This window comes from Oryx dammah, unplaced genomic scaffold (genome assembly GCF_014754425.2).
Source record: "Oryx dammah isolate SB20612 unplaced genomic scaffold, SCBI_Odam_1.1 HiC_scaffold_27, whole genome shotgun sequence".
Taxonomy (NCBI): domain Eukaryota; kingdom Metazoa; phylum Chordata; class Mammalia; order Artiodactyla; family Bovidae; genus Oryx; species Oryx dammah.
The window spans coordinates 98,611,743-98,629,049 of NW_024070211.1; the positions used below are offsets into that span (position 1 = coordinate 98,611,743).

At 44.3% G+C, this 17,307-nt stretch overlaps 1 protein-coding gene across 3 annotated transcripts in view; it reads left to right on the forward strand.

The window, feature by feature from the left end:
* The window catches only part of TANC1 (tetratricopeptide repeat, ankyrin repeat and coiled-coil containing 1), a 242,270-nt gene that overhangs the window by 50,227 nt on the left and 174,736 nt on the right, over window positions 1–17,307 (forward strand). For all 3 annotated transcript variants that reach the window (XM_040229144.1, XM_040229146.1, XM_040229145.1), the window contains exon 2: window positions 7,558–7,668. The gene's annotated coding sequence lies outside the window, so the exon portion shown is untranslated. The remainder of the gene's footprint in view (window positions 1–7,557; window positions 7,669–17,307) is intronic.

The window sequence follows — 17,307 nt, forward strand, 5'->3', positions numbered from 1 at the left end:
TTATAAATTTAGCTTTGTTAATGAGATATTAGAAGATGATTTGATTTCTAGCAGAGAATAATTATCTAGTTATTCTCATATTTTATATTCAGTAGCTGGCTTTCTCCATGGCTCAGCTAGTAAAGAACCTGCCTGTCAATGCAGGAGACACAAGATACCTGGGTTTGATCTCTGGGTCAGGAAGATCCCCTTGAGAAGGAAATGGCACCCCCCTCCAGTATTCTTGCCTGGGAAATTCCATGGACAGAGCAGCTTGGTGGGCTACAATCCTTGGGGTTGCAAAGAGTTGGACACGACTGGGTGAGCACGCTTGCACATTCAGTAGCCATGGGTATTAGCTTTGAAGTGGTTTATAAGAAGTCCTCTGACTTCAGCACCCACAGCGTGGGGGTGTTGAATGCTCAAGGAAAAGATTTATCCCACATTTTCTCTTGCTTTGTTGATGTTTTAGTTGCTGAGATTTTCATTTCTGATATGTTGAGATTCAGATAGGTTAAGTAGCTGCAGCCCAGTGGGTTTAGGTTAGACCGCCAGTACCCTGGAAGATGATCAAATACTACGCAGCATCTCAGAGCCCAGGGACCTACAGGTTATCTGGCTAGGGGCTCAGGCTGTTATCAGAACTGAACGAAAGGGTGACCCAGCCCTGTGGAATGCAGGAGAGAGAAGCCCTGTTGTTAGACACAGCAAGGTCAGGGTTGGTTAAGCAGCAAGAACAACTTGGCTCAAGCTGTTTGAATCTGTTCTAGAAATTCCTGCTGGATGGAGCCAGGGAGGGGAGGGTGGGGGCATGGGTCAAGAGGCTTCAGCTGTGGGGAAGGAAGGACGGGCTGTGGAAGCTAGAAGCACAGGCCTGGCCTGGAAGGCCTGCACAGCTCAGACGTGATGAGATAAGGTTTCAGTACCTGGTGACTCATGGTAGCCTGCTTGTAAATGGACAGGTTTTGGAGTGTAAGTGGCATATTAAATAATGAAACAATACTGAGAGTTACTTTTGTGAATCTGGAGAAAGAGTTTCTAACTCAGTTTACAGAAAAAAAAATCCTTGAGCCAAGAGTAAATCATAACCTTATGATTATAGAACTACCAGTTAGATTCATTACTCTCTTTACTAAAGCAAATTGTTACTTGAATGCTGCTACTTAGCAAGATATAAATATGAAATTATCCAACAATTAGTTCCGAATAGATGTACGATTGAAGCCACTGGAGGTTAGCTTTCCTTTAGGTCAAGGATAAACTCACCCTAACCTTTGCAGTTTCAGATGGTTGCATGCAGTTTGGCCCAGAATTTATGCCTGGGCTCTAAATGGCAACCCACTCCAGTAATCTTGCCTGAAGAATCCCATGGACAGAGGGCTTACACGGACAGCTGGCTATAGTCCATAGGGTCGCACAAAGTTGGACACAACTGAGGTGACTTAGCACTCTGTCCCGTACAGACTAGATTGGAAGATAAATTGAGGCTTGTCTCACTGATTACAGGACCCTAAGGTAAACCTGTGTTTTTAAAAATGCTATCAGATTCATGTCAATGTATGGCAAAACCAATACAGAATTGTAAAGTAAAATAAAAAATTAATTAATTAAAATAAAAATAAAAATGCTATCAGAAAGCATGAAAATCAGTATCTTTAAAGACTATAGAAATCTTCAGGCTACTTTAAAACACTCATTTAAATACCTCCTTCCTTAAGATCAGCTGGCTGCAGGGCTTCTGGATGGGGTCAGTAGATATCAGCTGTGAGATGCAGCGATGAGGGGGCATGGGTTCATACAAAGGCGCAGTCCCTCTGCTCAAGGAAGTTTATGATCTGGAGAGCAGCTTTACTCACAAATAGCATAAGAAAAGATAGATGGAAAGCGAAGAGCATATGGCAGGTGTGGGCGTAGCCAGAAGAAAGGTACCCCATGAGAACGGCCACGCTGAGGGTTGTGTGCTTGCCTTTGAAAGTCTGTCTGGGTGGTCGCTGGTTTGGGACAGACATAGGGACATCGCACTGCAGTAGGACACAGTGCCCATTGCTGTTTCTGAGAACACTTGATTCTTAGCCCCTGAGGTCACTCACTGTGGGCATCTTCTCTCCTGAAGGTAGTGACTGGAGACACCATCCCCCAGAAGGAAATAACCCTTACTTTGTGCCTGGGGTGATCTCTCAGAGCCGCTACTGGTGCTGTGTTGAAACGCTGTGTTTAGGTGTTCTTGGACTTTTTGAGGGACTGAGAGCCAATTTCAACAGTAACTGCCTGTAATCGTTTCTCAGGACTGTTCGTTGTGCCTTGATCTAGCAGTCAGCCTCCACTTTCTTAATTTATGGTGATCGGGGAAAACAAATATTTCCCTCCTGTTAGTATTTTATCTAAAAAAGGAGTAAACCTAGCTCTCAGGGAGTGCCTGGGAAAAGAGGTGTTGCATAAAAATGAGAAATTGGGAAGTTCTCTTCTAAACTGTACATGAATTTAGTGATTTTGGCAGCTTCAAAGACTAAATAGATCTTCTTGGTTTCTAGCTGTTGGCTGGAGAGTTGAGGTTGCTGGCTTATTTCTTTTGTCCCTCCTCACTCTTTCGCCAGTAGCATATTAATTTTTCTCCCACCCTTGCCTGAAACAATCGTTATGGAAAGGAGAGATCAAAAAGTTTTCTCAGGGAGAAAAGAAGAAGGTGAATGGAGGAAAGCCTGGGGCTGAAGCAGGAGCTTGGTCTGTTAGTCAACCACTGCTCTGGAAACCCAAGATACACTGTGCCCTGTGGAAGACTGAGAGGGATGATGTGGACCCTGCCTTCAAGAAGCTTGAGGTTGAGTTGAGAGAGGAAGAGCGCCAACAGATCGGAACTCCACAGCTGAAAATGCTAGAGGAGTTTTGCATCTGATGTGAGTTCAGAGAGGCGTGACATGAGTCAGGAGCTTGGAGCCAGCAGTGCTGAGGGCCAAGAGGTGTTTGAATGAAAGGCCATGTCGTGTACTTTGAGGAGACCAGATACCTTGAGAGACCAGGAGGGAGGGTGAGTTAATGAAAGCCCGGGTAGGAAGTAGCAGAGGTTATGGAAGGGTTTAGCAGCACATCTGATAAACCCATTTCCAAGGAGGAGTTGGTGAGAGTTTATGATGGGTCCACAGGCTGTTGTGTCTGTATGGCTGATTAAAAAGCAGACTCGTGGGCTGTACTCCAGGTATTTTGATTGCCTTCTTATGCTGTCTGGGGATGTCTAGAAATGGCCCAGCTGTATCTGGTACAGATGGCCTGCACCATAATTTACTTTGGGCAGCACTGGTAAAGGATGGATAAAGTAAAACTGATTAATTCCTCCATGAGAGACTGAAATTGGGAAGGAGGTACCCAGCTGAACAGCCTGCTTTTTTGTCCCTCTGTTACAGCACAGGTAGAGAGCAGGTAGCCCTGTAAACTAAGGAACATGGAAGTGAGGATGGAATTAGCTCTCAGCTGGAGGCAGTGTTCTTGCAGTCCGCACCTTCCTAGGTACCCAGCTTCTCTCTCTTATCCACATGCTGTCACATCTGAGAACACCATGATGGTAATTGAAATCAGGTTTGGAGTCAGCTCTCATATGAGCCTACGAAAGCTTTGCTCTTTGGACATTGTAACTCCAGACAGTTAGCCTGTAATGAGTGTGTGCTTTGTCAGATTTAGTGAGCAAGAAAATATGGGTTATCAGTTAAAAAAACCTGTTAGTACTATTACTTGAAGAATCAAGAGAAATCACAGTGATAAATACAGTTCTTCACATCTGAAAACCATTGTTATAATAATCACTTCTTACATTGCAAACACTTGACACCAGGATGTTCTTTACAGATGAGCTTTGAATTGTTCTTTTTTATCAACTCCATGACAAGGGCCATCCAGGCCTTACTTAGGGAATGACCTGGTTTTTCCCTACCCCTATCCTTCCTTCTGGGATTGTTGCATCATCCCCAGGCCCCACCTTGCACCCACCCTAGTGATCAGCCCCTGCGCAGTATTACTCACTCCAGCTTCCTTCAGCTCTCTACCTGTCAATTTGTGTTTCTCCTCCCACCCCCTTTGTTTTGGGTGTAAATATTTGCTGCTCCCCAACTGTCAAGACAGAAAAAAAAGACCCTGAAGATAGGTTAGCACAGAGGTTCCAAGTCCTGGCTTTGCATTAGAATCAGCTGGTCAGCTTTAAAAAGTAACCACATTTGGGTCCCTAAAGGTTCTGTTCTAAATCTTTTGGGCATCAGAATTTTTAAAAGCTCCTCAGGAGATTCTGATGGGTGGTGAAGGATCTAAATCGCCTCAGTGGACAGTTAATAGTACTAGTAGTAAATCTGTGTTAAGGAAAATGGAAACTGCAAGATTTTAAATGGAAGCAAGTAGTTTTATATAATGCCTGTTGCAGCTCAGGTCCCAGATGCATGCTGAGTCTCCAGAGTTTTCCTTCTTCCTATTTTCTTGCCTTTGTTTAAGCCTGCTGTCTATTAAGCACCAGCATCCAAAATGAAGCAAAACAAAAACAAGAGCTTTCTTTCACTGGCTTCACGATTTCTGTGGTGGTGTTTTCCACTGTGCTGCATGAGCCCTCAGATACAGTGGGGCGTGACCCGGTGAAGGTTGCAGACTTCATCTCGCTGGTCGCCCTCTCTGGGCCTCACACTCTGAGGAGCAGTATTCAGTGCAGTGGGACCCAGTGTCATCGGAGGACTTGGACTGTTTACATGGGATCACTGGCCACACACTTTGGATGGCAAACATTCCCTCATCTTTGGTCTGAGGATGCCCGGTGCTAGGTTTTGGGAAGGATGCTTAAGAGAAAAAAACCTTATTTCTGTTGGATAAACAACTTTAAAGTCTCTCTGTTCATCTTTGAAACAGAATGAGGGCCAGGAGGTAAACCCTAATAATTCTCTTTGAAAGGCTTTTTAAAATTTTACTTTTAGGAGCCAACTGGAAATGAGATCCATGAAAATAAAAAGCTAGTGATTTGGCAGTTGAATGTCATCACCCACCTGGTCTCTAAACTCCTGTATTTTAGGTTCCATAAAAAGTTCCTTCAATAAGTGTACTTTGTCTTCTTTTGCAGTTTACATGAGAATATTATATAGCTAGCAAAATGCTTGTTTTTCAAAACTTGCTTGGGCCCAAATTTTGGACTGCGCGTTGAAAATGAATGGAGCCCTTGTAGTGGTCGTACTAAGTTGCTTCAGTCATGTCCGACTCTTTGTGACCCCATGGACTGTAACCTGCCAGGCTTCTCTGACCATAGGATTTTCCAGGCAAGAATACTGGAGTGGGTTGCCATTTCCTTCTCCAGGGGATCTTCCTGACCCAGGGACTGAACCCACATCTCTTATGTCTCCTGCATTCGCAGGCGGTTTCTTTACCATTAGTGCCACCTGGGAAGTTTTAGTGGAGGAATGCTAAAACAAGAAAATATAAAAAGTAAAAAGTTCCACTTTTTCCTCGACTAACATAGATTTTTAAAGGACAATTGAAAACTCGAGGCATAGTTTCTCTTCTGAGTCTGGTGGATGAGTAATCTAACTGTAGTTACAAGTAACTCCTCAAACACCACTCAGAGTTCCTCTGGTCTCCATCTCCCTTGTTTCTTTCTGTAATTACTGAATGTGGCCCTTAAAACCCATGTAGGACCAAATGCAGAATCTAGACTCTGTGATCGCATCACCACAAATCAGGCTGTAGGGACTGTCCTTCTGGCAGGAGGTTGCCTCCCCTTTGGGACCTCTGTAATTTACAGAGTTCTGTTTGTCATCTTAAACTCAGAAAGGACTGCCCGCCCCTCGCCATCACAGAAGTAGTAAATGGGTTGCTGTGAGTGGCGAAGAGGCCAGAGAGAGAGCACGAGGTGTATCATCACCTGTTAGTGGTGAGAGTGCACACTTGTGCGTGGTTGCTCTGGGCTGAGGGTCTGTGCGACAGTGGGCAGCTGTGGTGGATATTCTTTTATACTTGTCTGGCAGTTTTGGTTGGGACTGTTGAGATGCCTGCCTCTGCTGCTGAGGTGTTTTGTGCGAAGAGGTTGGCTGAAGTCCTCGCAGCAGGTGTGAGATGGACGCCTTCCCTGGTTGCCAGACTCTGGCAAAGAGGCGGGTGATTCCCTTTCGGGTGAGCCCTAGGAGGATGCCTCGGATATTTGAGCTGGCGCTCTGTGGCAGTGGATGCGTCAGGACTACCAGCGAGGTCAGCAACCTAGGGAAGCAGAACCCGGGGCGGCGCTCAGAAGTCTGGGCAGCTTTGGGGGCTGTTGCTGAAAGTGAGGTGAGATTTGATGTCAGGGGACCACCTGGACCGCGTAGGTTTCTCCTCCATGTTCTGCTTGAATGAGATCTCAGCTCTCTCTGAGGTGGAGGTGGGGAGCACCGGGCCTGTCCCCTGCCTCCGTCCCTGGTTTCCTCCCAGAAAGAGCTCCCGTGCTCCATTTTCATCTCTGAAGTTCAAGTGGGTTGTGATGGGGGGGGTGTGGAGGCGTGGCATGTCTTATAGAGCTCCTCATCAAACAGACTTAATGGGGAAAAGAGGCCTCTGCCCCGCCTTTGCATGCACAGACCTATTACACTCCGGGGCCCTGCCAAGGTGGTTTCGTCGGCCCCGGCGTGACTACACATGACCCATCCTCTTAGGCAGTGAAGCCCGGCAGCCTTGCTGCGAGGGGACTGACTTGGGCAAGAGCCCGGTTGTTGGTGTGTTGGAGCTTGGATAGCACTCTTGAAAAAGAACATCTTCCAGGACCAGAGGAGCAGTAAGAAAAATATTTCCCAGGGAAATGGACTCCGAGTCAGTCACAGAGAACCTCTTGTTGGAAATCCTTCAAGGAACAAACATGCCTTGGCATGTGCCTCTCCTTGTGAGAACAGGAGGGAGGTGGAGGGGCCAGCTGGGGAGGAGGGGCGGTGGTCAAGGCAGAGGGAAGCAAGTGCTAGGACACAGGTGCCTGCAAGGGGCTTTGTGTGCAGAGGTGAGGGGCTGTGGGGGTAGGCCGGGCATGCACGGGGTACTTGAGCTGTGTTTGGAGGATGACTAATCTCCGGAGTGGGGGCGGTGTCTCTGGATGAGGGAACAGGAAGAGCAAAGGTGTGAGATTGGGCGGTGTGTTCGGAAATGGTGAGTCGTGTAGAGAGCCTGGACCTGTGAGGAGTGAGGCAGGAAATATGGGAAGAAAATATTCTGAAGAACTTCAGCACCCTGAGTGCCTTGGCAAGGTTCTGGGCTCATTGTCTGAAACCTTTGACACGCTTGTGTTGGGCTACAAACTCATTACTATCAGCTGGAGAGAAAACCCAAGCTAGAGAAGGTAGTTTGGAGACTGCAGTACCTTGCTCAGGATAAGGCTTTCAGTGACAGTCCTTGGTCAGCCTGGGCAGAGGTTGTCAGGAGGAGGAATGAGTTTTCTTGGTTTGCTAGCCCGTCACCCTTGTTCCCCTGTTTAAAGTATGTATATACTGATGGCTTTTCTTGTCCATCATGGCTTTTTCTGAAGTCCTGGTTGTAGCTGGTTTTATAAACTCTGTGCTTCTGGTGTCATAGGACGAGTGTACTGACTGGTTTTTCTTTTTTCAGTTCTCGTCCCATCTTGGTGTAGTTGCCTGATCCAGAGGAACTTTCGGGGTGCCCCCCCGAGTGAGACAGCTGCTCTCTGTTGCCAGCAAGTGGAGTCTGGGGTGAGGCAAGGTGAGTGAGACCCAGGGAAAAGCTGTACTTCTACAGGCCAAGTTTTCCACAATATGTTAGTTTCTCAAAAATTCCTGTGGCTTTTGAAGGTAAATTGGTTTTTGATTCAAAGAAATTTAAGAAGAATTGAAAAAAAAAAATCCATGACTTAATTACTATGTCAAAGAACTCTTAGTAATAGGGATGTATTGATAACATTCTTTAAAAATCTTTCTGACCTTTTTTGGTGCCCATTTCAGGGTTTGGGGGGGCACCAAAAATATTGTATCAGCAGAACTGATAAACATTTTTAGATTTTTAGTGGTGTCAGCCTGCTGTCTGTTTTTGATATATTTTTTAAATTGAGATGTAGTTGACATGTAGCATTAGTTTCAGGTGTACAACAGAACGATTCAGTAGATGAATATATTGTGTTGTTTATTCTTTATCATTTTTCTCTTACCCAATTCTTATGAAAAGCTTTTGAAGTTTAATAATTAATATAAATTTCCCCATAGTTACCAGGAGACAAATAAAGGGACGTTTACACCTACCTTACCCAGACGTCTTTCCCAGGCTGCCTTTTTAGGCCATGCCAGTTACAATAGCTTGGGTTCCATCTCTCATCTTCTCTACATGCTGTCTCGTTAACCTGTTTGGAGTTACCCGCCTCCTGGGGTTTCAGGGAGGCTTCTTGTGGCCTTAAGAACTTTAAACACGTTGCTAAACATCTCCTGGACTGTGGTTTTCCTGTACTGCCATCTTACGTGTAAATCGTGAAACAAAAGTACCTAATGCAAGGTGTTTGAGACTGGAGGTTCCTGATGGGTAAGATTTTCGTTCTGTACATCTTTCCATTTGTATTTGCTGTCTCCAGTGTGTAGCATGTAGTAGGACTCAAATATTCCCTCTTTCCTTTAAGGAGAGAGAATTGGCTGAGAACGGAGTCTCCAGTCCCATCCTGAGTGGGCACAGCTTGGAGAACTGTTGTTATTCATGCTCTGATGCTCTCAGTTGAGGCTGTGGAGCAGAAGTCCCCAGGAGGCCCAGGACAGAACTGTTGACTCGGGGAATGAAGGCTCTGCCCTGGATCTCTTCTCTGTGGGTGTTGGAAACACTCTTCCCTAGGAGGCGGGGTCAAGGTTAAAGCTGCTTCCAGCCTCTGAGTGTTCTTGAGACATCCATGTGATGTGCAGGTGCACTCTGCCATCTGTCCAGCGTGGCTTGCTCACGGGACTTCATATTCTGCAGTCACCTTTCTGACCATGTCTTGCTTGTCCATGAAGCAATGGACAGTTGCCATCCCCCCTTCCCGCCCCCCCTTGCATTGGCGGATCCTGCCAAAACATAAAAGCTTCTCAACAGGAGCATGTCAGGGGAGGACACATTATAATCTCCCTTGAGGTTTTAAAAATTAAGATACTAGGACGCCCCCTAGGCCTACTGAACTGGAAGTAGGGGGATGGAGAGAGTGTCCCTGCTGTGTATATATCCACCTACTTATCTAGACTTCCCTGGTGGCTCAGTTATAAAGAATCCGCCTGTCATTGCAGGAGATGTGGGTTCGATTCCTGGGCTGGGAAGATCCTCTGGAAGAGGAAATGGCAACCCACTCCAGTATTCTTGCCTGGAAAATCTCATGGACAGAGCAGCCTGGTGGGCCATAGCCCATGGGGCCACAAGAGTTGGACACAACTTAGATTTGTTGTTGTTCAATTGCTATCTATCTGTGTGTGCGTGTATGTGTGTGCACGTGTGCGTGTTTTAAGCTTCTCAAGAGGTGATGGTGTATAAATTCTTGTATGTGGAGTAGACTTAGAAAAAACAGAAACCTCTTTCTAGCCTGAGCAGATGTTTTGGGGGAATAATTTTTGAAGTCTGCTAACTAGTTTTACCAGTTTATACTGCCAAGCCAAACAGTCCCTTGTAGTGCTATAATTTGCATCATAGAACCATTTTATAACTTTTATTTAAAATTGCCTAGGAAAGCACTTTCTACAGTTATAAGTATACAAAGAACGAGGAAAATGATGTTGAGGAACAATCTACTACATTTAACAAGAGCTCAGGCTTATTTAGAAATCCAGGTGGGACTCTGCTTAAATGGAATTTTACCCAAGTATGCAGGGATTTGCATATTGAAACCAAAGTCTCTCCCGACTTGTGGCAACACATTTCTCAAGGTAATGTTGAAACAGCAATTTATATGCATTGCCCTTAGAGTTATTGGACAGGAAATTTATCTAGTAAGTTAGACCCTTTTTTCCCTCCTCCAGTTTTTGGGTGGTAGAGAATTAAGCTAATTTTTCTTTTCTCTCTCTGAGGACCAACTTCAAGGAAATAGATAGGAGCTTAATAGCAAAGATCATGTTAAATGGCTTTTGTGGTTTTTAACTGGGTCTCTTTTGCAAATTTCCCTTTCTCTGGTGGAAAAAAAAAACCACTTTGTAATCTGTTGTTTGAGGTTTTAATATTTTGGTGGGTTTGGAGAACAGTGAGTTTCTATTTTGAAATCAAAGAATTTCACCATTTAGGCAGAGATCTTACTGATGACCTGTCATCTGGTTTCTGTCACCTCACCATCACAGAAACTGCTGCTAAGGTTACAGATGGCCTCTAAGAGGACTTGTGACATGGCTTTTCTGTCGCTCTTGACCTACTGATCACTCCCATTCCTCGTTTGAAACTTTCTCCTTTGGGTTCCTTTGCATTTTTCCTACTTGTCTCCTTTCATTTCCTCCTAGGTCCTACTGTGCCTGCCAGTAAGTGTGCGCATTCCCTGGGCTTGCATCCTTGGTGGTTTGCTTCCAGTCTGCTAAGCCTCCCTGGCTATATTTTCATGGCTTTAGCCACCACCCACATGCTAATGACCCCCAGGTCTTTCTCCAAGTTCACCCTTGTCTCAAACAATCTTTTGGACATTTCTACTTGGATGACTCATATGTACTTTTGAGATCTCCAAACTGAACTCATTTCCCTCCTAATTGTTGCCTGCTTTCCACTCTCCGCCTCCCCAAGTCCCCTCCGCCCCAGGCTTCTGTCTGCTTTTCCCACCGTCTCATTGGCACTATTCAAGGCAGAAGTGCGTGACTCATCCTTCACCCTCCCTCAGTCAGCTCCGAATTGTTATTGGCGATAAAGCCCTATCATTTTAGTATCCTAAACGGAAAAAAGGAAAGCCCATTCCACTGACATTTTACTGGGCTTTACAAGTTGTAGTTGGGCCGATATAAGCGGATGGAATATCATGAGAGCGTCACAACCATCTATTTCTTGCTAGGCATAGTTCTAGGCACTTGTCAGGTTGTGTTTAATTCTTACAGGTACTTTGTGGTATGTCATCTCTGTTACAAATGAGGATTCTAAGATTTAGAGAGTTTAAGTTTCAGGCCCAGGATCACAGGGAAGGTGAAGCGTAGTAGAGTTAGGGTTTGGGGATTTTAAACCTATGGATTGGTCTCCGTGGCTCCAAAACCTTCATCATCGTGCCGCTCTGACTTGCTCTTTCCCATGATGCCACACATTTAGATTTCTGTCTGGTGAGTAGGTTGGCTGTGTTCAGGGCAGGAACTGGGTTTTACTCAAAATTGTGTTGTTGTTGTTCAATTGCTAAGTCGTGTTTGACTCTTTGTGACCCCGTGGGCGGCAGCATGCCAGGCTCCCCCATCCTTCACTATCACCTGGAGTTTGCTCAAACTTATGTCCTTTGAGTCAGTGATGCCATCCAACCATCTCATCCTGCCACCCTCTTCTTCTGCCCTCAGGCTTTCCCAGCATCAGGGACGTTTCCAAATTTGTATATCACCATATATATATGTGTGTGTGTGTGTGTTTTTAACATAGTAGGTGATAAAGACAAGACCCTTAAATGGAAAAACCATGGTCTGTGTCTTCTGTGGCTTTATCTGGGTTCAACCCCTGATTTTTTTTATTAGCTGCGTATTGGCTAGGTAGCCCGAGCTTAGGATGGTGGGGTCATGCTCCTTACCCTCGAAGGGTTTTTATGGGAAGGTGCTTTAAAATTCAGTGACATTTTTAAGAAAGTCTGTTTGGAAGAATTGAAGAAGTTGTGGAAGTCGATAACTGGCTAGCTCAGAGGAGCCTCTCTCCTTTTTAGGTTATAAATAACAACATGTGAAAATATAAACTCTTCTGGACCTCTGATCATGTGGAATCATTGAATCATTCATGTGCTTAAAGTAGTAAAGGCAGAAAAGACCCAAGTAAAAACCTGGATAATGAGGATAGTATCTGTAGATCTGATTTTTGCTATTATTAATAGTTCTAAATGTAACTGTTTTGGAGTAGATGAAGATATCATCTATGAAACCTACACGTTTAAGACTAGGCAGGTGAATTAAAGCAGAGTTCTAATGAGGTTTATTGTTCTGTTTAACTGATCTTGCGAGGATGGACTTGGACGCAGTCCTGGCACAGACAGTTCTGTATTTTGTTTCCCTGTAGCTCTCTCCTTTTGCCTTGTTCCAAGAAGGAAATGTTCTTTGTTTTCCATCATAGTTCTCCTTTTTGGTAACAAGTTTCTCTAAGGGGAGGGTCTGCTTTAGTGAAAGTTGAATGGTTTCTAAATTCCACAGAAACAAATAGTTTTATATGTCCTATCTTTAGGCCCCATGCTGTGCAACAGAGGCTGGTTTTATGCATCATTTAATCTTGGGATCCAAGGCTCAGGGTACCAAAAGTGAGGGTCTAGTGTTCTTTCCTCCAAGGAGTGCTATGTTGAGAAGGAGAGTGTGGGATGAATTGAGAGAGTAGCATTGAAATATATACATTAATATATGTAAAATAGATACAAGCGGAAATTGGCTGTATGACGCAGGGAGCTCAAATCCAGTGCTCTGTGACAACCTAGAGGGGTGGGATGGGCCTTGAGGTGGGAGGAAGGCTCACGAGGGAGGGGACATATGTAAACCTGTGGCCAATTCATGTTTATGTATGGCAGAAACCAACACAATATCGTAAAGCAATTATCCTCCAATTAAAAATAAATTTTTTTTTTCTTTAAAGAGGGAAGGTGTGGCTTGGGGCAGGCAGTGAAGTTTCTCTGACTCTTAATTCCTTTAGCTGTCAGAGAGCACAATTACAGTTCCGACCTCCTCCTCGGCGTGAGGACTAAGCCAGATTCTTCACAGTGAAAGACATAAGCTTACTTACTAGGCGGTGCATTCGGGTTCCCACCTTGGCTGTTATTTTTATGGTGGTCTGTTGGATTTGTGGAGTAAAGGCCTTTTGTTTGTTACAGATTTACAGTATTGATAAGAAGAGATAATTGCAAAAAAAGTCATAACCTAAGTCTGAGTTGGAGATGAATGGCTTTGTGGTTTTCAGTGAATTATCAGTACATTGAAATATGGGCTTTATTAGGTTTCTGAGGAGGCAGAAGGGAGTCAGCTTGGGAAGTTGGATTACATAAAGACAAGGGACAGATATTTATTATTTTATATCCAGCTCTGTTGCAGACTCATATTTTGCTGTGGCAGAAAGATGTTTTAGTAAGACCATGACAATTTATAACATCTGTGCAACATCTTCGTTTTATCTAAAACAGTTTCAAATCCACTGTCTTTAATTCAGAGTCATTCAAGAAAAGTGTTCCTGTTTTCCACCGGGTTCTAATGAGGCTGTTTTTCCTTAAAGAAGGCATTGGGACCACACACTTATATTTAGAAAATAATCTGATAGCTGTGTTTATGTACTGTGTCTAAGGAACCTTTTCAGTTTGGAAGCTGTAGTTTCTGCAACTCACTTCCCTGTGCCTGCCCCCTGCGCCGCTCCCCCCCACCCCCCACCGACTTGAAAGGAGCGTGATCTCTGTGCATATGTATGTGTGGTTTACACTCTACTTCACAATACCGATTTTGTTCCTTAGGTCTGAGATATGTTTCATACTGTCTGTATGTGTTGAGAGGTGGTGACAGAATCTATGATCAAAGGCTTCCCTGTAGAGTTAAGGGCTTTAATTGAACCTTTCACTGTGTTTTAGAAAAAAAAAAATCTGATGTTCATATATGGCATGTCACATAACTTCAAGTGTGCTTAAACTTTATAGGTTTGATTAAAGTTTTATCTGACTCCTAAAAATAATGTTTGTAATCTCCACGCATAGGAATTATCCTGTAATTCAGAACTTAGTTAATGTATCTTTTGCTATTGGGTTGGGTTTGAATGCCTCCAGTTTAGCTCAGAGCTCCCATCCCAGATCTTCTGGAATCTATAACAGGGCTTGCATCTTTCTGGGAAGTTTGGCTGCTGCCACAGCTGAAACAGTGAGCCAGATTTAGGTAATTTTATTAGTCTAGAAAAAGTATTACACTTTTGCAGCTGTTGTTTGTAGGTCCTAACCATGAAAACAAAAACCGTCTCAGTTACCCAGGATCCATGAGAAACTGGCAGCGGCCCAATGTGAGTCCATGTATTTTGGACTCTGAAGGATATTTATCTTCCTAGGGCATCCCCCATGAAGGCATGCATCTGGTGAGTGGCCTGGTTGTATGAAGCAGTCGGGGCGGAAGAGGCCAAGCCTTGGGTACCAGACTCTCGTGGAAGCCTGGTCCAATTCATGGGAAGGCCATACATATTAGACCTTAAATACTTTTTAAAAGGATAAGAAGAGAATTCAAGAAAATAAAACCAACATAAAACACACTTGTCCCTAATATTCACCCTGACTTTCATGCTTTTGTATATTGTCTCACACTAAATTTCCATAGGTATCTCTCTTGTGATGCCAGGCTAGCTGTTGTTAGTAATTTGGTGGTGATGGACTTTCTTGTTTAAATAGAACTTTTATGGACTACTGTGAAAATTAACCATGGAACTTGGCATATAATTGTTAGGGGTGATGTCTTTGTGGAGTTCCCAATCCTGCTAATGTGTGCCAATCAGTAAATTACCGTTTAATTTCCTGTATTTCAGTGGTTCCAGGAGTGGGATAAACGTGAGCTACTGTTTCTCTAGCAACTCCTGGGCTATTTGCAGAGCTTTTGGCAAGTCAGAGTAATTGTTCTGTTGGGTCTGACCCTGGTTCTCTGGTTAAGGGTCCCAAACTCAGGGTCATTGGATGCACTGCAGAGGGTCTCTGAACTTCGATGGGTGGAGAAAAATGCAAATTTTGCTATCCTGTAGCCAAAATGTAGTTTTTCCTTCAATCATGAAAGGGAGAATAAACTATGGATTAACAGTAGCACCTGTGGCTTTGGCACACAGAAATTATAGACTTTTGTATCATGTTGAGGGAGGTAGTTTAAGCTATCAATTATGCCTATCACCACTCAGGAAACTATAGTAGCTCTTAGACCTGCTGCTGTGTCGTGTTATTTATGCGTTAAGAAGCACACATTACTATTATCACAGATTTGCTTTTTAAATATTTTGATGTCTGCTTCAGTATAATTGATTTTCTCTGTAATTGCATTTTCTGTGTCAAAATCACTCAGAAACATTCTGATTAGAGGGTCTAGATTGCTGAGGCAGCCCATGGCACTTAAAAGGTCAGATACTGCTGACTTGGATGGCACCCTTGTGTCTTTCCTATCTTCCTTTGAGCCTGGATTTGTTAATATTAAAAAAAAAAATGGTCTCCTCTACGTTTGTTTTTTGTTTCCTAGCATGAGTTGTCTTTGAATTTTATCATCTGGAACTCTGGTATTCCCCCATTTGGGGGAGTTGGAGTGGATTAAAAAATAAAGCCAAGGCCCATTCTCATGTGGGGCAAAGAATCTAGCTGCAGTGCAAGAAATGCAGGTTTAATCCCTGGGTTGGCAGGATCCCTGGAGGAGGGCAAGGCAGCTCCAGTATTCTTGCCTGGAGAATCCCATGGACAGAGGATCCTGATGGGCTCTTGTCCATAGGGTCATAAAGAGCCTGACTGGAGCGGCTGAGCACACATTCCCATGTGACCTTTCTGATAGGCCCTGTGGCAGTTGCAGTTTGAGACTGTGTACTGCAACCAGTATTCATTGGAAGGACTGATGCTGAAGCTGAAACTCTTAATACTTGGGCCACCTGATGCGAAGAACCGACTTATTGGAAAAAACCCTGATGCTGGGAAAGACTGAAGGCAGGAGGAGAAGTTGACGACAGGATGAGACGGTTGGATGGCATCACCGACTCGATAAACATGAGTCTGAGGATGCTCCAGGAGTTGGTGATGGACAGGGAGCCTGGCGTGCTGCAGTCCATGGTGTCGCAAAGAGTCGGACACGACTGAGTGACTGAACTGAACTGAATTGCAACCAAATGTTTATGGCCCAGAATGGTTTTCGTTACAAATATCAGATAAGAGCCCATGATCCATGTGTTGATATACTTGCCTTAGCTGTGCGAAGAGTGGATGCTCATGTGATGCCCAAGTGTGGCACTTGTGAATGTGATTTGGCTCTCCACTGCCTTATTACTGGCATCGCCTAATTTATTTTAGAGCTTGGATGTCCAAGGTTAAGACCTTGTCACATTAACTGGACTGTGTAAAACTGTCCAGAGGAGAACTTGGGCACAAGGCCATTCCTTGCCCCAGCCGATCGCTTTTTAACAAGCTTCATTCAATTCATTCTAGTGAGAATGGGGAGGTGTTTTTTGAGTTCCTCTTGAATAGCATAGTTTCTTATTTCTGGGTAAGTGTTTGGTAAGTCTGGGGGAAGCATTGCTTATGTGACATGGAGGTCTCTGCCCCAAAGTATCTTCTTCATCAACAGTATGACCCATCTCCCAGTATTTTCCACCTGTGAGCTCTGACTTGCCAGATCATACATATTGACAACACGGTAGTTTGAAATAACTCTGATTGGGTGCCTAGCCGAACTTGAGGGAGTGGACAGTAGGTGTCTTTTTCAAGATAAGAGATATAGATAGATTTTCTTTTCCAAGAAAGATTTGAGGCATGGGATGCTACAGTGGAGGTGGCGGGTGTGTGTGTGTGTCCAAAGATGATTTGTCCCCCCTATTTGACAGTTTTGTCTGTTTCACCACCTCACCAGGCCCCTGGGAGCTATTCTCTCGCTTTTATCCAAAAGGAGGCATGGGATAGGACTACATGGTCAGGCTCTGGAGCCCAACTGCCTGGATGGGCTCTCGTGAGCTTCATGACTCTGGGCAAGTTCCAGCTTCTCTGTGCCCCAGTAGAATGAAGATACTGATAGAACCTTCTGTAGAAGGCTGGTGTGAGGATTAAGTGACTATATATATAAAGTGCTTAGAGCAGGGCCTGAAATATAATTAGTCCTAAATGCGTGTTGCTGGCTGTACTTCAGAATTACCTGGGGGAGTCTGAAAAAAAAAAAGGCAAACTACATGGGTATTGAGAACGCCCAACCTAATGAAATTGGGTCCTGGGGAGGTTATAACCTTGTTCAGAGCATCATAGCAAGCACTGACAGAAGCAGAGGAGGGATTTTGACGTCTTATATTCTATTCTGAAGCTTTAAATGAAAGATCCGTCTATCAGCGCCATAAGCAAGGGATCTTGGTGTAATGAATAGCCGCCTTTCACAGGGCATCTTTGAAGTTGTCTGACCTTTTTCACTTTGGGGCCAGATGCAGTGCAATTTAAAAAATTTAATTTCTTTAGATTTATAATACCAGGCTTCATTCAGCTGGCACTGATTGATTGAGTGCCTTTTAACACTTTTTGGAAAAAAAACGGAC